The sequence below is a fragment of the Heptranchias perlo genome, chromosome 14, assembly GCF_035084215.1.
Source record: "Heptranchias perlo isolate sHepPer1 chromosome 14, sHepPer1.hap1, whole genome shotgun sequence".
Lineage (NCBI taxonomy): Eukaryota > Metazoa > Chordata > Chondrichthyes > Hexanchiformes > Hexanchidae > Heptranchias > Heptranchias perlo.
In genome coordinates, this window is record NC_090338.1 from 66,438,882 (window position 1) to 66,462,317 (window position 23,436).

A 23,436-nucleotide genomic window follows, 5' to 3' on the forward strand; every position below is an offset into this window, starting at 1 on the left:
TAAAAATCTTATACTCTGTAATAACAGACTACGGTTGAGCTGCACTTTATTTCCGACTTAAGAATTCTGTATACTTCAAGGCAGTGTATTTCACACCTCAACACATAGAACACAAGTCTAGTCTTTCAAATTTAGTACAGTACTTTAAAATACAGCAATCCGTTCCATCACCTACAAGCACGGTTCCCTCCTAGATCATGTTGATGAAATTTGTGCTTGGTTTTTTTTAATGCAATGTGTAAGCTTGACAGCTGTTATTTGCTACTTTCCCTTGAATACAGTAACATGACATATCATATTATATTGATGACTTCATACTATAACACCATGCTCTCTTTTAAAGTGCCCTGCTCATTAACATTCTTTGCTGCAAACTGTGATTTTGAACAGTTAGATGTGCAAGATTATGCCCTAGCTTTGATGGAAGAAAACTGCAAAATATATTTTATATATATCTATATATGGAGCAGAATTGTCACAAACACTTACTTTCTTCTCGCAACCTCAACAGCTTTTCTTATCCAGCATAGATTGCATTACCTTCCATCATATCTATCCGTTAAATGGTTTAAATGTGGATGGCACATCAGTAGCACAATTTTGCAAAAAAGATACACTTGTAGACTGTAACAAGCTGGAAAAGGTTTTATTTCCCCATCAAATACTCAAAACTTCATCAGATAAAAATGTTACTGAAAATTGCTTCCTCTCTCTGCATTAACATTCATCTTGCACCAGGGGGCACTGGACTATGCAAGTTAACAGCTAACAATCGGACCCCCAGCTTCCCATTTAGACTTTTAAAAAAAATCAAAGCTTCCTGGAATGGATGGGTGGAGAAAAAAAACCTAGCTGCCCAAAAAGATGACTAGAAACACAGAAACAAAATAGAAAGTAGAAATATGCAAGAAATAAAAGTTACAGCTGCAGTTTCTTTGTATCTCTTTTCCCACCCCCGCTCTTTTATACAGGCATGTCCGAAAACTGAATTTGCTTCAGAAAGTTAAGGAGGCAGTTAACTAAAGTAAATTGTGTGATGTTACGGTTGTAGGAACTGTAAAAAAAAGTTTCTGTCCTGCATCAAATTATGAAAATATACATCTCCAAGGCAAACTTTTAGAAATAGCTAACGTTAAGATGGAAGTTATCTTCTTACTAAACATTAAAATGGATTCTGGAGTCAGGCTATGATAAATGGGGCAGATTGATTGATCTGGTAATTAAGCAGATAAAGAAGGGGGGGTGTTGTTTTAGTAGAGGTTCAAAATGCATGTGTACAACACAACACCTTGGCAGGTGCGAAATACAGATGGTATGTGTCAAATTGCCCAATGACTCTTCATACAATGTATTTCATCTTGGATGATGGAACCTGCCTTTAAGACCCAGAAATTGTACAAGCTGGGAGGGGAGGGAGATGGGGAGAAGAAGAGTGTTCTTTTAATCTATAGTTCAGTTCTGTCCAGTTTCTGGAGCTCCATTTCCACAGACAGACTTAAGATTTGCACTGGCCCACACATAGTCATCATATCGGGAAGTCTACAAAAAGTCTAATTCCTCCAAAAGTCTAAGACACTGTCGGAACGTGCATACATTCTGAACAGCATATTTTAACCTCCTGTAGGACTAAATCAAATGTTATTTTCTTAGTATTTGCACTCAGTATCTTGCTATATCTTTCAGCTTCCGTGTAATTATCTTTCTTCTAAATTAATCTATTAATTTTTAACCTGAATGTAACAGTCTGGCAAATCGGTATTTACCACCTTTTGCAGTAGACAGCAGAATATAGTGGGCACCCAACATGGTCTCTGGTGCTTTACATCATAACTAAAGGATAATTGTTAGTCCATCTGGCATACATGAACGCGCAGGTTTTGGTTCACAAGAGACTGGGTTGCTTATGGAAACTGCCTTTCTCCTGCGAATGCAAGTTGCAAACGCAAGTTAACAGTGTTGGGAGAAAACATGAATCATACCCAAGACCTACAATAAGTTTTTTTAAAATACAAAATTTAGTTTAAAAATTGGGGTTTTATATTATTCTATAGGCACACCAATGTGAAACAACCATCTTAACCATTAGACCGGTGAATATCCCAGTTCCATTTCCACTACCAAAAGCCCTGGATTAACTATGAACTAGAGAAACTGGTAACATTTATAAAAAGGCCATTTAAGTTAATGAGAAAAGTATATGTCATGGTGAAATGAAAAATTGCAGACATCTGTACTACATAGGTTTCAAGAATGCCTTCTTTTGAAAGAAACACAGCATCTGATAAGATGATCGTATTTTCAGACACTATCAAATCATTAAGGAGACAGTTTAGTGCTGATGGGCTCGTAAGTGGATGTGTGCAGCTTCCGGTACAGCAAATACATTTTCAAAATGGACTAAGGGCAACAAGAAAGATGTTTATGGTGAAAATCCAATAATTTTTTTAAAATAATCTCAGTTGAGACATAAGTTTGTATTGTTGACACTAGGCTTAGTTAACTTATTGGTATAGATAATGCTATAAGGAGGGTGGGGGGGGGAAATCACATTACAGACAATACATTCTAAAGTTGCACCAATACACTTAATTCATCACCTCAAACTACTCCCACTACCATACTAGTGACATAACTGTAACCAGCAGTACTTCACTCTAATATTATATAGTGCCTTCAGATAAAACCTATATTTGGAAGGATGTAATCTAGAACTGCACTGCTGAGTGCTTCCCACAGTTTGAATGGGCATTGCGTAAAGGTTTCACACACCCACCATAATGCTTCACTGAAATTGTACTAACAGTGGACAGTGTAAGATCGAGCTGTTTAAAAATCCATTAATTGTTTGCAGAATTCTCTTATCTCTTGCTTATGAATGGAAACCATGTCTAGCATCAGGTCCAGTGAAAAAAGGTTTTAAGTAGATCTATATTACTTTTTAGCATTTGCATACACAAGTGGGTCACAAATACAGATTGCATCCTGTCCACTTGAGACAAAACTCCCTTGCAAAGTTTTATTCAGACCTGACCAAATGTTATGTTACTTTAGGAACAGGTTACTGTTGTATTCAAATCCACCCACTTCTACAGCAGAAGTTAAAAGTGATAAATTTAATAAAAGTTTTAAAAACTCCATTTTATCCCATAATTTTGAAACATTCTGCAAATTACAGTAATACAGTATACAGTGGAAATGTTGGTGTAGTTGAATTTTACAGATTTATTATACCAAACATCTCCAACTCAAAAGGGGAAATTTAGTGGTGTGTACATTTGCTCTTCACTAGTTTTCTGGAGCAGCCTCCACTGCATGTCAGACAGGAGAGGGGAAGTCAGTGATAACTGGGGCTGAATGTCAAATACTTCAAGGTTTCATCTGGCCTAAGCAATATATTATATAGACAAACAAAGTATAATTAATACAAATGGCGAAAGCACAAGTATGGCACAGTCCATCACCACAAATTGTGGAACACAATATTCAGTTCTGAAAAATCCAACTTTAACGTGTCTTTCCTCTTCAGCGGCTGACTGGTCTGCTGTGCATTTCCAGTATCTTCCCTGATCACTCTAAAATCAGCTCTGCTTTTATTTGCCTTCCTTAGGGGTTAGCATTACCAACAGTTAGAGAGGGCAGTACATGAAGTTCTGCAGACTAATGCAGGGGTCTCCCAAGATTTTGTCTTCATGAACCGCACAGATGCATAACATGGAGCCTTGGGGGCTAAATGTAAAGTTTAATTCTATGTTCCCATTAATTTGCAGATATCTCAAGTCACTGATACTCTTGGCGTTCTAGTAAGACAATGCTCTTAAAAAAAAAGCACTTTCCAAAACTCCAAGCCCACAAAATGCACACAGGACAAACCAGCAAATAATAAATTTAAGCACAAATAGGTCAGGTTTGCTTGGGCTTCTAGGGCCAGATTGCCCGGGCTTGAGGAAACCAGGTTAGACACCCATGGTCTTTCGGAGAGGGCAAGTAATTATGAGCTTTTTTAACCTGTTTGTAACTCGTTATTTGGAGCCCTGATAATCATCCTGTGATCTAGTGTAAATTCCGTGACATGGTGCCCTGCTAAGACCAGGCCTGAATAGGATTATTAAGACTGTGCTCAGCCTATTCATTACCAAGGCTCTCACCACAACTCCTCATCTTATTTTATAGGATCCTTTGATGTTATGGGTGTCTGACTGTTATGAATTTGTTTATTATTGCTGCAATATTGATGCCCTACTTTGTATCGTGCAATGTCAACGTTTTTTTTAAATTGCTTTATTTGCATTTCTCCTTCCATTCCTTCACACACATTCAGCTTTTGCTATGTAACTCCAACATTCCAAAAATAGACTTAAGAAGCAGCACATAATGAGCTGCTTCTTCTTACACAGGACGTTGAATAAGGCACCAGCTCCTGGGGACAGTTAATGCAGTGCAACAGAAAAATTAAATATCCATTAAAATCCATTTAAACCCTCCCGTTCTCAACTCTACTCCACTGATGAAAAAAATGTATTCTCAACAAAGGAATAAAACTTGCTATTCTCTGGGGAGAGGAATTTTATTCATTAAGAGGTCTATTTAAGGGCACAATTCATTCCAAATCATTGTTTTTGAAACCATGCATTGCATTCTGCGTCGAGCAAACTAAAAAAGTACATGTGTAGCTTGGCTTGCAACCAAGCCATTCCAAAATAACTTTTTTTTGGAAAGGTGGAAAAGTAGTTGTATTCTTCCTTTCCCATGTTTTGCATGGGCCTCGTTCCTTGCCCTACCCAGAATCCCTGTGACCTTTGGTGCAAAAAATAATTTCCCTCTTCCAGATGTGAGGGGAAAAAATTACGACTTCGAATGCAAAGACTTCCTGTGATTGATATAATTTTAATAGCGGTAGACAGCTTTGGAGGCCAGGGGGAGCTGTTTGATTAGTTTATACTGGGTTCCATCCAGGGAACCTTGCTCCCTTCTAAGCCAGGCTGCATTAACACATCCTTACCCGCAAAAGCAGCCAGCTGTGACACAGTAAGGTCTGACAGTCTTTGCATATCTGGTATTCTGTTCATAAAGCCAGTGTCACTTGCTTTTTTAAGTACTGCTTTTTGCAAGCTCCGCTCAAGCCTTGCTTGTGTTTATTGTCGAGTTAAATCTGGAGTGGAAAGAATTCGATCTGATTTACATCTGCAACACTTTCAATGCTAAGTTTACCCTCCTGCAGTAAAATTAGACCTTGTGTGTTTTTCTTTTGGTTGGGGTGGGGAAGGAGGAGGGAGAAGAGGGCAAATGTGCTTCGTGTGGTTTGTGGCAATTTAGCAGTTTTACAAGTAATTCATGCTGCACCAAAATGAACCTCAGGAAAAAATAAATCAATTTGACTGTATTAAAAACAGACAAATGAGCTCCCCAAATAGCTCAGCTGATAAAGGTAGTATGTAATTGAGCTATGCAGATTGGAAAGCTTCAAATTCAATCCTCAGCCTGTGCTGAATTAGCCAATCTCCACCAGTATGGCCATTTCAACTGATCTCAGTGCCCTAGGACCAGTGAGGGAAAATTTGCCAGAGATCCTGTTCCCTAAAGCTAGCCAGATGCGCGTTAGAAAATGCTCGAGTGGATCTCTGGTGAGGCCAGGATCAGGCCCGGACATAGCAGTCTGACGACACTCACTGTATAATGAATTCCACTTGGCCAAGATACTAAATGGCAACTGGCATCTACAGAACTGTAGCCAGACACAAGTGAGCAACTTCGGAAGAGGAGAGTGGAAAATTTGAAGGGATAAAATTGGGGCGCATGGAGGACTGGGGGGGGCAGCAGGGAAGACAGATCAATGTGCTCACATACCAAGCACTGAGTTAGAAACTCTGATGCCATTGTTGTGTTTCTTCTTGCTTTCTTAAAGAAACAAAAATCAGCCAGTAACATCATTCGTGGCGTGTTCATCTCACAAAGATAAGATTTTCCATTCCTTCACATGAAAGAACCTCAACACAAACACCATTTAAGGGTTCTGTTAGGAAGAGGGAAAAAAAAGACTAATTCTGGCTTTAAATGAAAAAAGAGAGCATAGAAATTCAAAGTGCTCACTCATTCTCAACTCTGACCCACTTACAATAAGAATAAGGGGCTGCTCTTTCAAAACTGAGATGAGGAGAAACTTCTTCACTCAGAGGGTAGTAGGTCTGTGGAATTTGCTGCCCCAGGAAGCTGCGGAAGCTACATCATTAAATAAATTTAAAACAGAAATAGAGTTTCCTAGAAGTAAAGGGAATTAGGGGTTACGGGGAGCGGGCAGGAAATTGGACATGAATTTAGATTTGAGGTTAGGATCAGATCAGCCATGATCTTATTGAATGACGGAGCAGGCTCGAGGGGCCGATTGGCCTACTCCTGCTCCTATTTCTTATGTTCTTATGTACACAAGGGAGTCAGAGATTGCATTGCTGATCACTATTGTGCCCAATATCCATATATAATTATAATACTTTTACTTGAGAAAGAGAATATTGGGGCGAGGGGGAAGCAGCACAGCACTCCCACAAGTAGCTGATTTAAAAAGATGTGGTATTATTACCACTTTACAGCTGTGGGGTCCTGAAACAATACAGAAGCTGTACACAAGAAACTTAACACAAATATCATAATGTGGTATTTGGTTTGGGGGAAAAAAAACATGTCCACATGGCAGAAAATCTGTTCTGAGTCCAGTCGGCTCCAAGATGACACAATGCTGACAGGATATTGGAATTAATTCGTTCCCCTGTAAACTCTAATCTGATACCCAAGCCAGGCAGTTCCAGGGCATTGTTAATGATTAACCAGCCAGCCTGACTCTTGATGGGACCATGGAGAGGTAAATCCTTCACTGCAGCTAGGATTCTTCATTCGCAGCTCCAGATAGCACTGCAAGCCAATGCTCTAATGGGTCGGACTGGCCCTAGCTGTGCAAGCAGCAAATTCTTAGCAGTGCCCTATGCTAGTAAGCTGTGCAATTTTATCTGATGACCCTCCAATAGTACCCGTACACACCACCTGACAGTCCCTAAACCTCTCCTCTCACTGACTGGTGTCTGAAATCTCAAGCTTAGGTAAGTGGCCTGTATCTCCATAGGAAGCGAGTGGGCGTTCCATATCTGGCAAACAGATAATGTTCCTACATTTTTGTTTATTCATTCATGGGACGTGGGCATCGATGGCAAGGCCAGCATATATTGCCCATGCCTAATTGCCCTTGAGAAGGTGGTGAGCCACCGCCTTGAACTGCTGGCGAAGGTACTCCCACAGTGCTGTTAGGTAGAGAGTTCCAGGACTTTGATCCAGTGACGATGAAGGAACGGCGATATATTTCCAAGTCAGAATGGTGTGCGACTTGGAGGGGAACATGGAGGTGGTGTTCCCACATGTCTGCTGCCCTTGTCCTTGTCCTTCCAGGTGGTTAGAGGTCGCAGGTTTGGGAGTTGCTGCAGTGCATCTTGTAGATGGTACACACTGCAGCCACTGTGCGCCGGTGGTGGACAGAGTGAATGTTTAAGGTGGTGGATGTGGTGTCACTCAAGCGGCTGCTTTGTCCTGGATAGTGTCCAGCTTCTTGTGTGTTGTTGGAGCTGCACTCATCCAGGCAAGTGGAGGGTATTCCATCACACTCCTGACTTGTGCCTTGTAGATGGTGGAAAGGCTTTGGGGAGTCAGGAGGTGAGTCACTCGCCGCAGAATGCCCAGCCTCTGACCCGCTCTTGTAGCCACAGTATTTATGTGGCTGGTCCAGTTAAGTTTCTGGTCAATGGGTGACCCCCCAGGATGTTGATGGTGGGGTATTCGGCGATGGTAATGCCATTGAATGTCAAGGGGAGTTGGTTAGACTCTCTCTCTTGTTGGAGATGGTCATTGCCTGGCACTTGTCTGGCGCGAATGTTACTTGCCACTTATCGGCTGTTAGCGTAAAATTTGGGCTGTTGGGTTAAAGGCAAAGATGAAGTGACTATTGGGTACATGGCGGTGGTCTTTACCCTGAAACCACACCGAAATGCGCTTTGTGTAGATTAGACTAACCCTAATTAAAAGCTTAAATATAACGCTTGACTACTAACAAAATGGACACTACTAAACAAAATGGATTCTGTGACTGTGGGAAAGACAGTTAAAAGTGTTGAGTTTGTACATTCCAAAACTGGCTTACAGTCTGGGAATACAAAAGACATTTCACAACGAACTGATAAAACTATAGAACCAGACTGCGTGAAACAAAGGCATACTGTCTTAAGGTGATAACAGTTGTTTTAATTTAATTGGTTAATGTGTAAGCAGTCCGTTGTTGCCATGCGGGCTTAATTGGTTAATGTGTGTAATCAAGATTAATGATGTAAAAGCTACTGAAAATCTGTATTTCAAAGGTATAAAAAAGCATGACAACCATTTTAAAGTTGAGAAAGGTGACTGCGTGCACTGCGGAGTGTCCAGCTGTTCTCCCAAAGCTTTGTCCAATAAACTGCATGTTGAATCTTTAAGTCTGACTCCGAGTGGTGATTTTTCCCACAACATCAGCCCAAGCCTGGATGTTGTCCAGGTCTTGCTGCATGCAGGCATGGACGGCTTCATTATCTGAGGAGATGCGAATGGAACTGAACACTGTGTAATCATCAGCAAACTTCCCCATTTCTGACCTTATGATGAAAGGAAGGTCATTGATGAAGCAGCTGAAGATGGTTGGGCCTAGGACACTGCCCTGAAGAACTCCTGCAGCAATGTCCTGGGGCTGAGATGATTGGCCTCCAACAACCACTACCATCTTCCTTTGTGCTAAGTATGACTCCAGCCACTGGAGAGTTTTCCCCCTGATTTCCATTGACTTCAATTTTACTAGGGCTCCTTGATGCCACACTATTCTTGATATCATGTGGAGTGAATTGAATGGCTGAAGACTGGCATCTGTGATGGTGGGGATCTTGGGAGGAGGCAGAGATGGATCATCCACTCGGCACTTCTGGATGAAGATGGTTGTAAACGCTTCAGTCTTTTGCACTCACATGCTGTGCTCTGCCATCATTAAGGATGGGGCTGTTCACGGAGCCTCTTCCTCCCGTAAGTTGCTTAATTGTCCACCACCATTCACGATGGGATGTGGCAGGACTGCAGAGGTTTGATCTGATCCGTTGGTTGTGGAATCGCTTAGCTCTGTCTATAGCATGTTGCTTCCGCTGTTTAGCATGCATGTAGTCCTGTGTTGTAGCTTCACCAGGTTGGCACCTCATTTTTAGGTATGCCTGGTGCTGCTCCTGGCACGATCTTCTACATTCCTCATTACATAGAAACATAGAAAATAGGAGGAGTAGGCCATTCGGCCCTTGGTTGATCCCCTGGCTTCTTGGTAATGGCACAGTGAGGATATGACAGGCCATGAAGTTACAGATTGTGGTGGAATATAATTCTGCTGCTGATGATGACCCCCAGTGTCTCACAAATGCCCAGTTTTCAGCTGCTAAATCTGTTCTGAATCTATCCCATTTAGCTCTGTGGTAGTGCCACACAACACGATGGACGTCAGTGTGAAGACGGCACTTGGTCTCCACAAGGACTGTGCTGTGATCACTCCTACCAATACTATCATGGACAGATGCATCTGCGACAGGTAGATTGCCGAGGACGAGGTCAAGTAGGTTTTTCCCTTGTGTCGGTTCTCTCACCACCTGCTGCAGGCCCAGTCTGGCAGCTATGTCCTTCAGGACTCGGCCAGCTCGGTCAATAGTGGTGCTACCGAGCCACTCTTGGTGATGGAAATCGAAGTCCCCCACCCAGAGTACATTCTGTGCCCTTGCTACCCTCAGTGCTTCCTCCAAGTGGTGCTCAACATGAAGGAGGACTGATTCATCAGCTGAGGAAGGGCGGTAGGTGGTAATGAGCAGGAGGTTTCCTTGCCCATGTTTGACCTGATGCCATGAGACTTCTTGCGGTCCAGAGTCAATGTTGAGGACTCCCAGGGCCACACCCTCCTGACTGTATACCACTGTGCTGCCACCTCTGGTGGGTCTGTCCTGCCGGTGGGACAGAACATACCCAGGGATGGTGATGGGAGAGTCTGGGACCTTGGCTGAAAGGTATGATTCTGAGAGTATGGCTATGTCATGCTGTTGTTTGACTAGTCTGGGGGACAGCTCTCCCAATTTTGGCACAAGTCCCCAGATGTTAGTGAGGAGGACTTTGCATGGTTGACTGGGCTTGGTTTGCCTTGCCTTGTCCGGTGCCTAGTGGTCCGATGCAGAGTGATCCATTCATGACTTTCTGTAGCGGGACTGTACAACTGAGTGACTTGCTAGGCCATTTCAGAGGGCAGTCAAGAAGCAACCACATTGCTGTGGGTCTGGAGTCACATATAGGCCAGACCGGGTAAGGACAGCAGGTTTCCTTCCCTAAAGGACATTAGTGAACCAGATGGTTTTTATGACAATCCGGTTGTTTCATGGTCTAGCTTTTTATTCCAGATTTTATTTAATTAACTGAATTTAAATTGCCCAGCTGCCGTGGCGGGATTTGAACTCATGTCTCTGGATTATTAATCCAGTAACATAACCACTATGCTACAGGACCCGATGGATACATGGATTTCTCAGTATTTTGGCTCAGACACTCAAGCATGGCAAAGCATGACGATGAGTTTCCACGCATGTCAGATGCCTGGCTGACAAAAAAAAAATCACTTATTGTGATAACAGTTTGACAGCTGTAATATATATGCTTTAAAAGTAATGCAAGTTAACATGTGAAAGCAAAAGTGTCTGATTCACGCTGCTCTCTGGGCAAGTGAAGCACAGCTCTATGTCTAGATGCATGCGCAGCGTTCTGCTCCATGGCATATGAATGCTGCTGGTGTTTTTATGATAGTGAAGAATTAACAGGACAAAGTGCTCATTGCAAAGATTAAAAACTTAACTTTAATGTTAAAGTTTAAAAAGTGTTCTTCCCACCAGTTGGAGTTATACTGCAATTGGTTTGAAGCCAAACTGCTGCCATGAGGTCACAGAAAAATTGATTTGGCTGCTTTTAACTGCAGTTATACCACATTCTGCATTTATGCAAAGCAAAGCTACATTGAATTCATACAAGAACTGCAGTGGAACTGGCCTATTAATCATCTAGCTGGAAGGTTGTGAAGGTATCACCATCTCACCTGTGCTACTGCTAACAGAAACTGTTAGGGAGGATGAAGGTGGAAAAAGCAAGACCACTGATGATTTTAAAGATCTGGGTCCATTTCATTAGAGCAATCCTCATAATGAAGCAGATTCCATTTTATGAAGAGCCAATGACTCAGTCGGTTTAAACACTGCCAGCAACTTACATTTATTTAGTGCCTTGAATGAAGCAAAATGTCACAAAGCTTAGACCTGGGCAAGAAGGAAGAGGAATGGCTGAACAAATAGGTTTTAAAGAGGGTTTTGAAGGTGGGAAGAGATGTTACAAGGCAGAGGGGTTTAGGCAGAGAGTTCCAGAGTGTGGTGCTGCAGGCTCTGCCACCGAGGGTACAGCGGAAGGAGGGAATGCGCTGTACAGCAGAGTTGGAAAAATGGAGGGTGCAAGCAGGGATATGGGGCTGGAAAAGATTGCAAAGGTAGGAAACCCTCCAGCGAGGGTCAGGAGGAAATTCCAAACAAGCAATTCAAAGTTGATGCACTGAGGGATGGGGAGCATATGGAGACGGGAAAGTGCAGGACTGGTGAGTGGCACTCTGTCTGAGATAGGATGTGGGTGACTGAATTCTGGATAAGTTGGAGTTTATGTAGGCTGGAGCATAGATGGCTGGCAAGGAAGGCAAGTGGAAAAATCAAAACTGGAGGTGACAAAAGCCAAGGTGTGGCACTGAAATGCACAGTTGGACTATGAAACAAAACAGAAAAGGCTGGAAACGCTGGTCAACCAACATCTATCAAAAGAATAGACGGTCAATGTTTTGGGACTGAATCCCATTTCAGGACCCATTTGAACTATGAATTCTGTGCTGAATTAGCCTCTCTCACTCAAGCCTACATTGGGCACACTGAAATTACTAATTTACTTCCTCAAATTGTTCAACCAGTAAACCCACCAAACTAGTTTTTCACTCAAGTGTTAAGTAGTTGAAAATACATTCACCAGACACAAAGTTTAAGACAAAATCCATAACTGTACTGTTGAATGTTTTCCATATTTCAAGTTGATATAGTATGAAATGTTCAAGCACCCACATCAGAGTTTGTGTTGCAAAGCCCAAGTTGGATCAGGCTCGTATAAACACCTGATGTCTTTCTTTGGTGGAGTTCGGATCAATATCAAAATTTGGAGAATGTGCTGCACATATAATTTAATACCACTTTTATATAAACCCTGAGACAATGAATTCAGTTCAAGCCAATCTGACCCGAAGTGAATGCAATCTTTATGGGAGCAAAACTATCAACTAGGCATAAATATGATCTCACACAGGGTACCAGTAAAAAAAAAAAGCGGCTATATAGCAAGTGCATATTTCAGATATGGTTCAGTACAATTATAATATAAACAATTAGCTAATTTAGGAATAATACTGCACAAAGGCTAATGTGTATTTAATAGCTGAAACTCTTATGACTACAGTATTTGGCTGTTAATGTAAAGCCTTAGGGATGATGGTTTTAAAGTTTAAAATTTCCTTAACCTCAAAATGACGATGATCTGTTTCTCATAAATGTATAGCACAATCACTATGATTGCATGCCTTGCAGATGAGACAGGGTGGGGCAAGAGTGGGAGTTGAACTGCATTATTTTAAACATTGAGAATTAATCTGCAGTGTAAATATTACAAAGTCTCAGTATTGCACTTGAAAGTTCACGTATTCCAGTGTTCCAATTATACCTAGATATTTTTGCCAACTGCCCCCTTTTATCACACACCCACAACATTTTGATCCACCCACTTAAGTTTCTCGTGGAACATTTGACAATTCAAGACCCCCAAAGTAGTGAAGCTGCCAGTATGCCAAGAAATATGTGGGCTGAATTGTTTCAGCAGCCAAACACAACACATACAAATGTAATTTTTTTGTTTTTCCCCTTGCTTTTCTCCCCACTTCAAAGTTCCACCAATAACCATAGTCAGCTTAATCTAATAAGCAACATCTGAATTGATGTTGCTCAAAAGAAATTGTACTATTGTTTGTCTCCCAGCAAATCTGTTCTGTATTCATCTAAACATAGGGGCTCCATCCTTAAGGAGGTCATGGCTACAAAACATTGTTAGCTGAGTTTATAAAACATTTTAAATTGGCAATTCAGGGTAAACATGTGTTTAAACCTTATGGACTGATCTCAGCTCACACACTACAGACAAGGAAATCAAAAAGAGCAAACATGACGACAGAATACTACCACAGGGCAATGAACAAACATTAGGCACTTGCGACAAAACAGTCATAATCTGAGCCAGCTCAAGGTACAGAAGTGTCAGTCTAAAATGTTTGCTTTGTTTTTTTTTTAAAATGGTGAATTTTGTGCTCAATGTGAGCGATATTAGTGCTAGGTAATGGGCACTCAGTGTCAAGGTCAAGCACTCTCAAGTCAGGTACAGTACAATTAGATACATTAGAAGGTTCACTAGATTGATTCCTGGGATGAGAGAGTTGTCCTATGGGGAGAGATTGAATAGAATGGGCCTAGGCTCTCTGGAGTTTAGAAAAATGAGAGGTGAGCTCATTGAAACATTTAAGATTTTGAGAGGGCTTGACAGGATAGATGCTGAGAGGCTGTTTCCCCTGGCTGGACAGTCTGGAACTAGGGGACATGGTCTCAGGATAAAGGGATCGGCCATTTAGGACTGAGATGAGGAGAAATTTCTTCATTCAGAGGGTTGCGAGTCTTTGGAATTCTCTACCCCAGAGGGCAGTGGATGCTCAGTCGTTGAGTATTTTCAAGGCTGAGATAGATAGATTTTTGGACACTAAGGGAATCAAGGAATATGGGGATCAGGTGGAAAAGTAGAGTTGAGGTCGAAGATCAGCCATAATCTTATGGAATGGCGGAGCAGGCTCGAGGAGCCTTATGGCCTACTCCTATTTCTTGTGCAGAGTAAAGGACCCTTCTAACTTTGCCTCATCAATGTGTCTCAGCTCCAAGCTCACAAAGAGCACCCCTTACTGCACCTGTGTGACATACTTCCATTTCTCACATCAGTCACCCAGTGGCCTCTCCAGCGAGATGGTCAATTTAATACCAAATTAGGAACAATTTAGTGCTGGTGGGGTGGGGGTCTATGCTTACTGTGTGCTGATTCGAGAACGCCCCAAACTCATCTACTTGCCTTTTAATCAGACAGCCAATAATAATTTCAACAGCACTGCTACATAATTATTTTACAAATGGATTCAAACAAAAACTGGTGAGACACCATGTGGCTGTTCTGTTTTAAAATACAGCTTAAAGATCAAATGGGGAGATTGAAAAACAAACTGTTACATGAAGTGCAGTACATTTCCAGCATTTTTCATTTTGATTTTAATTAACGCTTTACTCTTAACGCTGAAACTCAATGCTACGTTTTGCCGATTCTCCGATTCACATTTACCAATTTTCCAGATGCAGAAAACTGGACAATTTTCATCTGAGCTTTATTTTCACAGGGTTTTGTGCATTCCCTTTTGTCCTTGCAAAATCAAAACTACTGTGAATTGTTGTGACAAGTTTTTTTGTGAAATGCCAAGAAAATAGTTAGGTGCAAAATTAGAGCCATATGAATTTTCCAATAAGCTCGCTCTCACGAAAAAGAAAATTGCCCAATTCACATTGTTGCCAGCATAAATTCACCGAAGGGAAAAACAAAACTTTTATATAGAACCATTTCAACAGTTTGTTAAAACAGCATGGTCTCAATTTCATTCAATTTACAGCCAAAGGCTCAAAGATAAGATTATTGGTCCCTTTTATTTCCTGTACATTTCAAGGTTTGCTTCTCTATTGTTGAAATTTATTCAACTACACCATCTGGTTTTACCTAGCAGTAGCTGCAAACCTCAAATTAATCAAAATTAAAAAACTGAAATGCAAATTATTACTCTCCAAAAACGAATGAATTCCTAGGGAGAATTGAACTCTTGCGGTGCAATGAATACATGTTTTTAAGAGTCATTTTTGAGGGTGCTAACTGGTAGTGTCAACCAATCACTCTACACAAAACTAGCCTTCTCCAATTAATTGACAGATACCTGAGTCTCAACCCATGAGGTTGGGTAGTGGTGGGGACTTTCTGGACTTCTTTTGAACAGTAATAGGGACAGTCCAAGAGCCCAGGTCTCAGCACCTAACCCTGTCAGCTTCAGCCCTTTGTCTCTGCGCCCCATCTCCTTCAGCGTCCACCCCAGCCAAAGGCAGGCCTGACAGCGAGCGTTTCTGACTATTTACCTTTGCCAATGTTGTTGCTCTACTTCCAGAAGGAGGGAGTGAAGGAAATGGAGGCAGCATTGCAATATAAATGGATAGGAAAAGCTTGGAGGGAATTTGATGAGACTACGTTACATGGGTTACAACTATTGCTATTAAACGCAAAATCAGATCCTGTGCGCATGCAACAGACAGAGGACGCAACACCATGTAATATATGCAGGACATGCAACAGTTGACATATCAGATCTGAATAACAGTGTTTAGGAGCCACAAACATTGAAATTCAATACAGGACTTTAAAAAACCCTATATTAGAACATAAGAACATACGAAATAGGAGCAGGAGTAGGCCATACGGCCCCTCGAGCCTGCTCCGCCATTCAATAAGATCATGGCTGATCTTCTACCTCAACTCCACTTTCCCGCCTGATCCCCATATCCCCATATCCCTTGATTTCCCTAGAGTCCAAAAATCCATCTATCTCAGCCTTAAACATATTCTACTCCTGATAATTCAAAGTCATGTTTTGCACTAAAAAAATGTTGAATTACACAACGATTTGAATTGAGCGGGGAATTTAGTGCAAAAAATATTAAATCATCGAATAATTTGAATCAAGAAGAGTAGTTTGCACTTTAAGTTAATTTTAGTTTTTTTTTGGGGGCGGAGTGGTGGTGGGCTGGCAAAGCTGAAAATTGAAAATACATAATCACAGCTTTAAAGTCATATGACTAAAAAACCCAAATAAAAATCAAATCAAAAACTACATAAAATAAATTTCAGGAGATCAGCTGAAGTGGTACAGTAATGCTCTCGAACTAAAGTAACCTCTTGACTTACATACTGAAAATGCTGTGTCATTCATATTGTACCAATCTGTTGTTTTCTATTTTCACTGTGACATAATTTATCCAAGGCAACTGAACAAACATGATTGAATTAAGTTACTGATCCCCAGTATTACATAGAATGTACAGCATAGAAACAAGGCATTCAGCCCAAATAGTCAATGCCGGACTTTATGCTCTACATTAGCCTCCTCCAACCCTACTTCATCCATTCTAATCTTTTCAGCATAACCTTCTAAAGGCTATTTGAAAAGTTAATGCCTTCACAACCCTTCTGCTGCTGCTGGTACTCTGGCAACTGCTGTGCAGTATAAACGGGAGCTTCAATCTGAGGCTTCTCTGTTAAATACACTGATGTTTTCACGTTGTTGATAAGCCACAGCAGCGACAGTCAGGCAGAGACCTGCGGCCTACGTGTTTTGTTCTCCTTGCTTTTGCTTGCAGTGAGCTGCTGATCCCTATTAGGGCCATCAGAAGCCTGCGTTTATGAACGTCCGGTGAGTGCAGTTTGGAACCAGACTCCTTTGGGCACCTTCACAGAAGGCCTCAAAACAGCAGTCACCAGAGAGCTGGATATACTTTTCTCTTCTTTCTCGGAGTGCAGTGGATTGAGCATGTTTCCCCTCTTGGCTGTCCAATTATTTTAAGTGTTTAATCTCCTTTGTGAGGTGTTTACATAAATATAAATTTTCTCTAATGAATTAGCAGGTATACTTCAGATGCTGCTCTCCTCAGGATATTCTCCAAGTCCCACGCGTTACAGGAGGCCCTCCCCTTTAACCAACGCCTTCGTCTCTCTGTTAATTAGGGACATTAGTCACTGCCTAAAAAGATTTGAACTCAAATTCAGATGGAAAATAAACTGGGAGGAAGCTTTTGTAATTGGAAATAACTATTTGCTGACCAAACGGGAACGCCATGTTACAAAAGAAGCAACAAAGCTTTTTTTGTAACTTATTTTTGTGTGAATTTGGTGCTCGTTAAGGTGAGGGATATTAGTGCTGGACAATGGAAGAACTTGTCATTCTGAACTCCTAATGTCAATTATGGGATGGTTAGTAGCAGAGTAAAGGTCCCTCTCTCCACTCTTGTGTGCAGAAGTCCTGACGTCAGAAAAGCATCTCCTACTGTAGCAGAGCAACTTAATTTCCCACACTGGCTGGCCATTCTGTGTCCCGTGTGAAATTGCCAATATAATGCAAATTAGAGCATAACCACTAGGAAATGGATCAAGACTGTTACATGCTTGTTTCACATGGCGCTCTTAGTCAGACGAGACTTTCATCCTATCAGTCTGGGCTGGATTTGAAGCCAGAGTCCAAAAGGTGAAAGATCTCTGTTTAACCCACTGCAAAAAAAAATTAAAAGCACTATTATAATTAACAACTGAAATTTGGATTGTGGCATATCTTCTCAAATATTATTTTCATTAAACTCGAGAGACTGAAAATAAAGAGCTATTCAAAATTAGCAGTTAACTAGAGATACAGAGCGTTCCAGAACCAATTTTAAGTTGCTTTTACATTGGGGTAAGTGTTAGGATATTGCTGCTGGGTCCCTACTTGTTGATCTTACTCAGCCAGCGGCAACATCTAAGTTTGCCAGATTTGCCAAGGTCAGCAGCCTGAAAGACCTATTTTTCCCCAGCAGCTGTCCTTCAGAAACCTGTTAAGTTTATTTTGGTGTTGCCATCAACTGTACGAGTCCTACGCATTGAGAACCAGCAGCATTAGCATGCCACTATACCGATTCATCACCTCAAATTGTTCCTACCAGTGACAGATATGCAAGCTCCCCAGAGTGCTATACAACTCAAAATACTCTCCCTGCACACAACCTAAAAAGGAAAAATTCTAGGATTGTAGCATTGGGTGCTTTCCCATAGGCTTTTGTAGAAAGCCCTTCACACCTAATACGTTTTACAGAAGTTGTAGTGAAGACACTAGTCGGGTGCAATTACAGCTAACATTTCTTCACTTCAACAAGGGAAGATGACAAAGTCCTTCTGGTGGAGAGAAATGACAAATGAGTGCTTCTCAACCAGTAAGCCAAGGCACAGTGGTCAGCCATCAACAGAAGTCCAGAGTTCCTGGAGAGCCTCAGATTCTTTTTGTCTTTTTAAAAAAAAACCAGTTTGGTTTAAATTTGCGTTCCTATATATTCATACCCCAGACAATTATAAAGTTATTCATATTCTTGTACACCAAAAGTTGACCACCAAATCTATAGCCATGTTCACACAAAACAGAATGTTACTTCCCCTCTTTCCCAACTTTCTCTTCTCAATATGCTAAATTATGTTGGGTTCTGCTTCTATTGGCCAGTGTTATTCTACTGTGGGTGGGTGGGTGGGGGGGGGGGGGGGGGGGAAGGCTACATAGCCAAGCCCAATCTTTTCCTCACCTGCATGTTCTACTCACCAGCAATCAAATGCGGGAATGCTGACAGATTTTGTTCCTTTATTAGCCCAGTGGACCTCAGGCAAACAGTTGGGGTCCTGACATCCCCCCCAATTGAGATCTACAGTTTTACGCTGGGCACTGCCAACTAAGTCATCGGCAAAAGCCCTTGAAAAAGAATTCTAAAAGAAGACCTTTAACCACTAATGTAAATGTTTCTGCGCAACAGGTTTTTTTGTGGGGGTTGCACTATTCAATTACTGTTATTTCATCCAAATTTTATTTTTGTGAAAATATCCATGGGCACAGTAAACAACAGGCATCAGATGACAGCGAGGGCAACATCCATTTTTACTTTACAAGGTCGTCAGTTTTTTTTAAATGAATGAAATATAATTTATCATAATGGCTGCAGTATTTAATATCCCACTCATTATATGAGATAGTCAATTTTCACTTTGTGGTTTGAGAACTAAACCAGCAAAATGAGCAACATATACAATAATAAACATCATGAAATATTCTCACCAGTGAAGTTGGCAATACTCAATGTAAATGTAGCACCACATGCACCCATGTCACTGTCAAACATGTAATGAGAGCACAATCACTCACCACCAGAGCAGGTTTTATTGCCATCACAGAAAAAAAGGATGCCAGCAAATGTCTGAATTACCTCGCATAAGCTAGAGTGAGGTAGTTATATTGCCTGAGGCCACCAGAAATTCCACAAGAGCAACAGCAGTAGTCTATTCTGACATCTTCCATTTTATCCGATGTTTAACATTTTCTCCTTTCATATAGTACATTAAGGAACAGAATACTATAGCTCCATTGCCAGAAACACCCTCGGGATTCTACAATGAATGGCAAAGACATTATGTAGCAAAAAAATCCCAATTTAACTGTGTTGCAGAACAGTAAGTGTTTTGGATACTGGAAAGTAGAAAGATACTGGACTAGACTATAATTAGCAGCAACTTTGGCACTACCTATGACATTTGACATAACCATCAGCAAACGCACAACAGTGTTTGAGTAGCTGTAACCTCTCTCTTCCCCCTCAACCTCATTTGGGTGCCAGGAGAACACCATAATTTCTATTCACTCAAATCCTGAACCAACAGGGACATCCAATACTTCCCATGCCATTAGGCATAAATTAGTGATGCGGCTATCTGGTAGTGTAAGTCAAACCTCAACCATGTATCTGGCACCAATTTCTTCGAAATCTGTACACATCTGTCACACCAGATAATTTTTGTAACAGACAAAAATCTGCAGTAGTCTCATTCTACCAACAGTAACAGAAACTCAAATTTCAATATTCTCCAATCTATCTATTGTTGCACGTTCAATTCAATGAATTACAAGTACACGAAGTTCATGACTAGTCACTGTGGTTATTAGCTGAGCAATAACCAATGATCCAATAATTAATTTTTGCAACCTAAAAACACAGAATTAACTGGAAAAATTACAAAAACTCCAGTTGGCCTACAAAGTGTAATGCTATCAATGCAGCGATTTCACTCCCCTTCTTAGCCTTTGAGAGATCTGGGGATTTAAATCCAACCGAGGTAAAGGAGAAGGTGATCACTTCTCACCAACATGGCTCTGCATTGCTGGAATCCTACAATTGTTACCATGGATAATGAAATGGTCACCCAGAGCTGTGTTACTCCTCCTCCTCCTCCTCCTCCTCCTCCTCAAGGCCATTACAGCTGTTTACCTGTGTTGGAACTGACTGAGAATCGATTACTATACGTGGCACTTTGAAGGCAAGTGGGATTGCAGGTCTTATGCTGTTACATTGCTGGGTGTAAGAAGGAGGTAGCGGAGCAAATCTGTAGGCAAATTTCAGAGAAATTTAAAAAATAATAGAGCAGTAACAGTAAGGGACTTAAATTACCCTATTGTAGACTGGGGGGGGGGGTGGGAGGAAAGAGAGTAAAGGGCAAGGAGGGTGAAGAATTCCTAAAATGTGCACAGGAGAACTTTCTTAATCAGTAGGTTTCTAGCCCAATGAGAAAGGAAGCATTGATGGATCTAGTTCTGGGGAATGAAGTAGGGCAAGTGGAGTGTGTTTCAGTGGGAGAACATCTGGGTAATAGTGATCATAACATAATTAGATTTAAAGTAGTTATGGAAAGGGACAAAGAAAAATAAAAAGGTGAAAATACCCAACTTGAAGACAGACAATTTCAGTGATTTGAGAAGGAATCTAGCACAGATGGACTGGAAACAAAGACTGGCCAGGAAAACAGTAAATGAGCAATGGCAGGCCTTCAAGGTGGAGATAGTTCAGGTACAAACCATATTCCCATAAGGAGAAAAGATGGGGCATTCAAAGCTACAGCTCCCTGGATGACAAAGGAAATAGGGGTTAAAATAAAACAGAAAAAGGAGGTTTATGACAAGTGCCTGGTATAGGATAGAGTCAAAAACCAGGCAGAATACAGAGAATGCAGGGGAAATTGAAAAAGGTTATAAGAAGGGCAAAGGGACAGTATGAGAAAAGATTAGTGTGCAACATAAAAGGAAACCCCAAAATCTTTTATAAACATATAAAAAGTAAAAGGATAGTTAAAGGAATGGTGGGGCCGATTAGGGACAAAAAAGGAAATCTTCTTGTGGAGGCAGAGGGCATGACTGAAGTACTGAATGAATACTTTGCATCTGCCTTCACAAAAGAAGAGGATGAAGTTAATGTCGCAGTAGAGGAGGGGGGAATAGAGATATTAGATAGGATAAAAATAGATAGAAAGGAGGTGCTAAATAGGTTGGCATCATTCAAAGTTAGCAAGTCACCAGTCTAGATGGGATGCATCCTAGGTTGCTGAGGGAAGCTAGGGTGGAGATAACAGAAGGTCTGACTACAATCTTTCAATCCTCCTTGGATATGGGAATGGTGCCAGAGGACTGGAGGATTGCAAATGTGACACCGCTCTTCAGAAAAGGGGAGAGGGATAAACCTGGTAACTACAGGTTAATCAGTCTAATGTTAGTGGTGGGTAAACTACTAGAGACCATTATCAAGGACAAAATTAATTCTCACTTGGAGAAGCATGGGTTAATAAAGGACAGCCAGCACGGATTTGTTAAAGGCAAATCGTGTCTGACTAACCTGAGAGAATTCTTTGATTAAAGTAACAGAGAGGATTGATGAAGGTAATGTAGTAGATGTTGTATATATGGACTTTCAAAAGGCATTTGATAAAGTACCACATAACAGACTCTTCAGAAAATAGAAACACATGGTATTAAAGGGATGTTGGTAACCTGAGTACGCAATTGGTTAAGCGATAGGAGGCAGAGAGTAGTGGTGAATGGTTATTTTTCTGACCGGACAGAAGTATGCAGTGGGGTCCCCCAGGGGTCCATATGAGGAACATTGATTTTCTTGTTATATATAAATGATCTGGACTTGGGTATAGGGAGTACAATTTTGAAGTTTGCGGTTGATACAAAACTTGGCAACGTAGTAAATAGTGATCCAGATAGTAGCAGACTTCAGGAGGACATAGATAAACTGGTGGTGAGATGGGCAGACACATGGCAGATGCAATTTAATGCGGATAAGTGTGAAGTGATGCACTTTGGGAGGGACAGCATGGAGAGACAGTATAATCTAAATGGTACTATTTTGAAGGGGGTGCAAGAACAGAGGGACCCATGGGTGCATATTCACAAATCTTTGATGGTGGCAGGGCAAGTTGATGAGGCAGTTAAGAAAGTGTATGGGATACTTGACTTAGTAAATAGGGGCATTGGATACAAAAACAAGGAAGTCACGCTAAACCTTTACAAATCACTGGTTAGACCTCAGCTGGAGTATTGTGTACAATTCTGGGCACCACATTTTAGGAAGGATGTCAAGGCCTCAGAGAGGGTAGAGGAGATTTACCAGGGATGAGGGATTTCAGTTAAGTGGAGAGATTGGAGAAGCTGGGGTTGTCCTCCTTAGTGCAGAGAAGGTTACGGGTTGACTTAATAGAGGTATTCAAAATATACGGGGTTTTGATAGAGCAAGTAGAGAGAAACTGTTTCCTCTGGCAAGTGGGTCAGTAACCAGAGGTCACAGATTTAAAATAATTGGCAAAAGAACTAGAGGGGAAATGAGGAGAAATTTTTTCACACAGAGGGTTGTTAAGATCTGGAAGGCACTACCTGAAAGATGAAATCAGATTCCATAGGAACTTTCAAAAGGCTATTGGACATGTACTTGAAGAGGATTAATTTGCAGGGTTATGGGGAAAAAGCTGGGATGTGGGACTAAATTGGACAGCTCTTTCAAAGAGGCGGCACAGGCACGATGGGCCAAATGGCCTCCTTCTACGCTGTAAGATTCTATGATTCAAATGACTACAGCAAACAGTTACCTACTTTTGTTACTGTAAAATGCATAACCTGTCTTGCTTCACTAATCTCAGTGATGGGAGCTTTATTAATTAAAACTACTTTGTCAAATGCCCAGTGTCCCACTGGATATCTGGACAGGGAAAAGGAAATTGTAAAAAGGTTTCCAACTAGCACAAGGTCTGTTTTGATGTTAACTAATTCACTTAGCTTTATTTACAACCAGTCAGAATTTGAGTAACAACAAACAGTAAACCAAAAACATGCTACGTAGTATGATCACCTGTTGAATTTGAAAAGGTCTGGCTTTCAAACGCTCCGAATTGACCTTTTTCTTTATTCGTTCATGGGATCTGGACGTCGCTGGTGAGGCCAGCATTTATTGCCCATCCCTAATTGCCCTTGAGAAGGTGGTGGTGAGCCGCCTTCTTGAACCGCTGCAGTCC

The 23,436-nt window shown here is 41.3% G+C and overlaps 1 protein-coding gene across 5 annotated transcripts in view; it reads right to left on the reverse strand.

Annotated features, from left to right (window-relative positions):
• clint1a (clathrin interactor 1a) overlaps positions 1–23,436 on the reverse strand; it is a 177,989-nt gene that overhangs the window by 56,351 nt on the left and 98,202 nt on the right. The window lies entirely within an intron of this gene.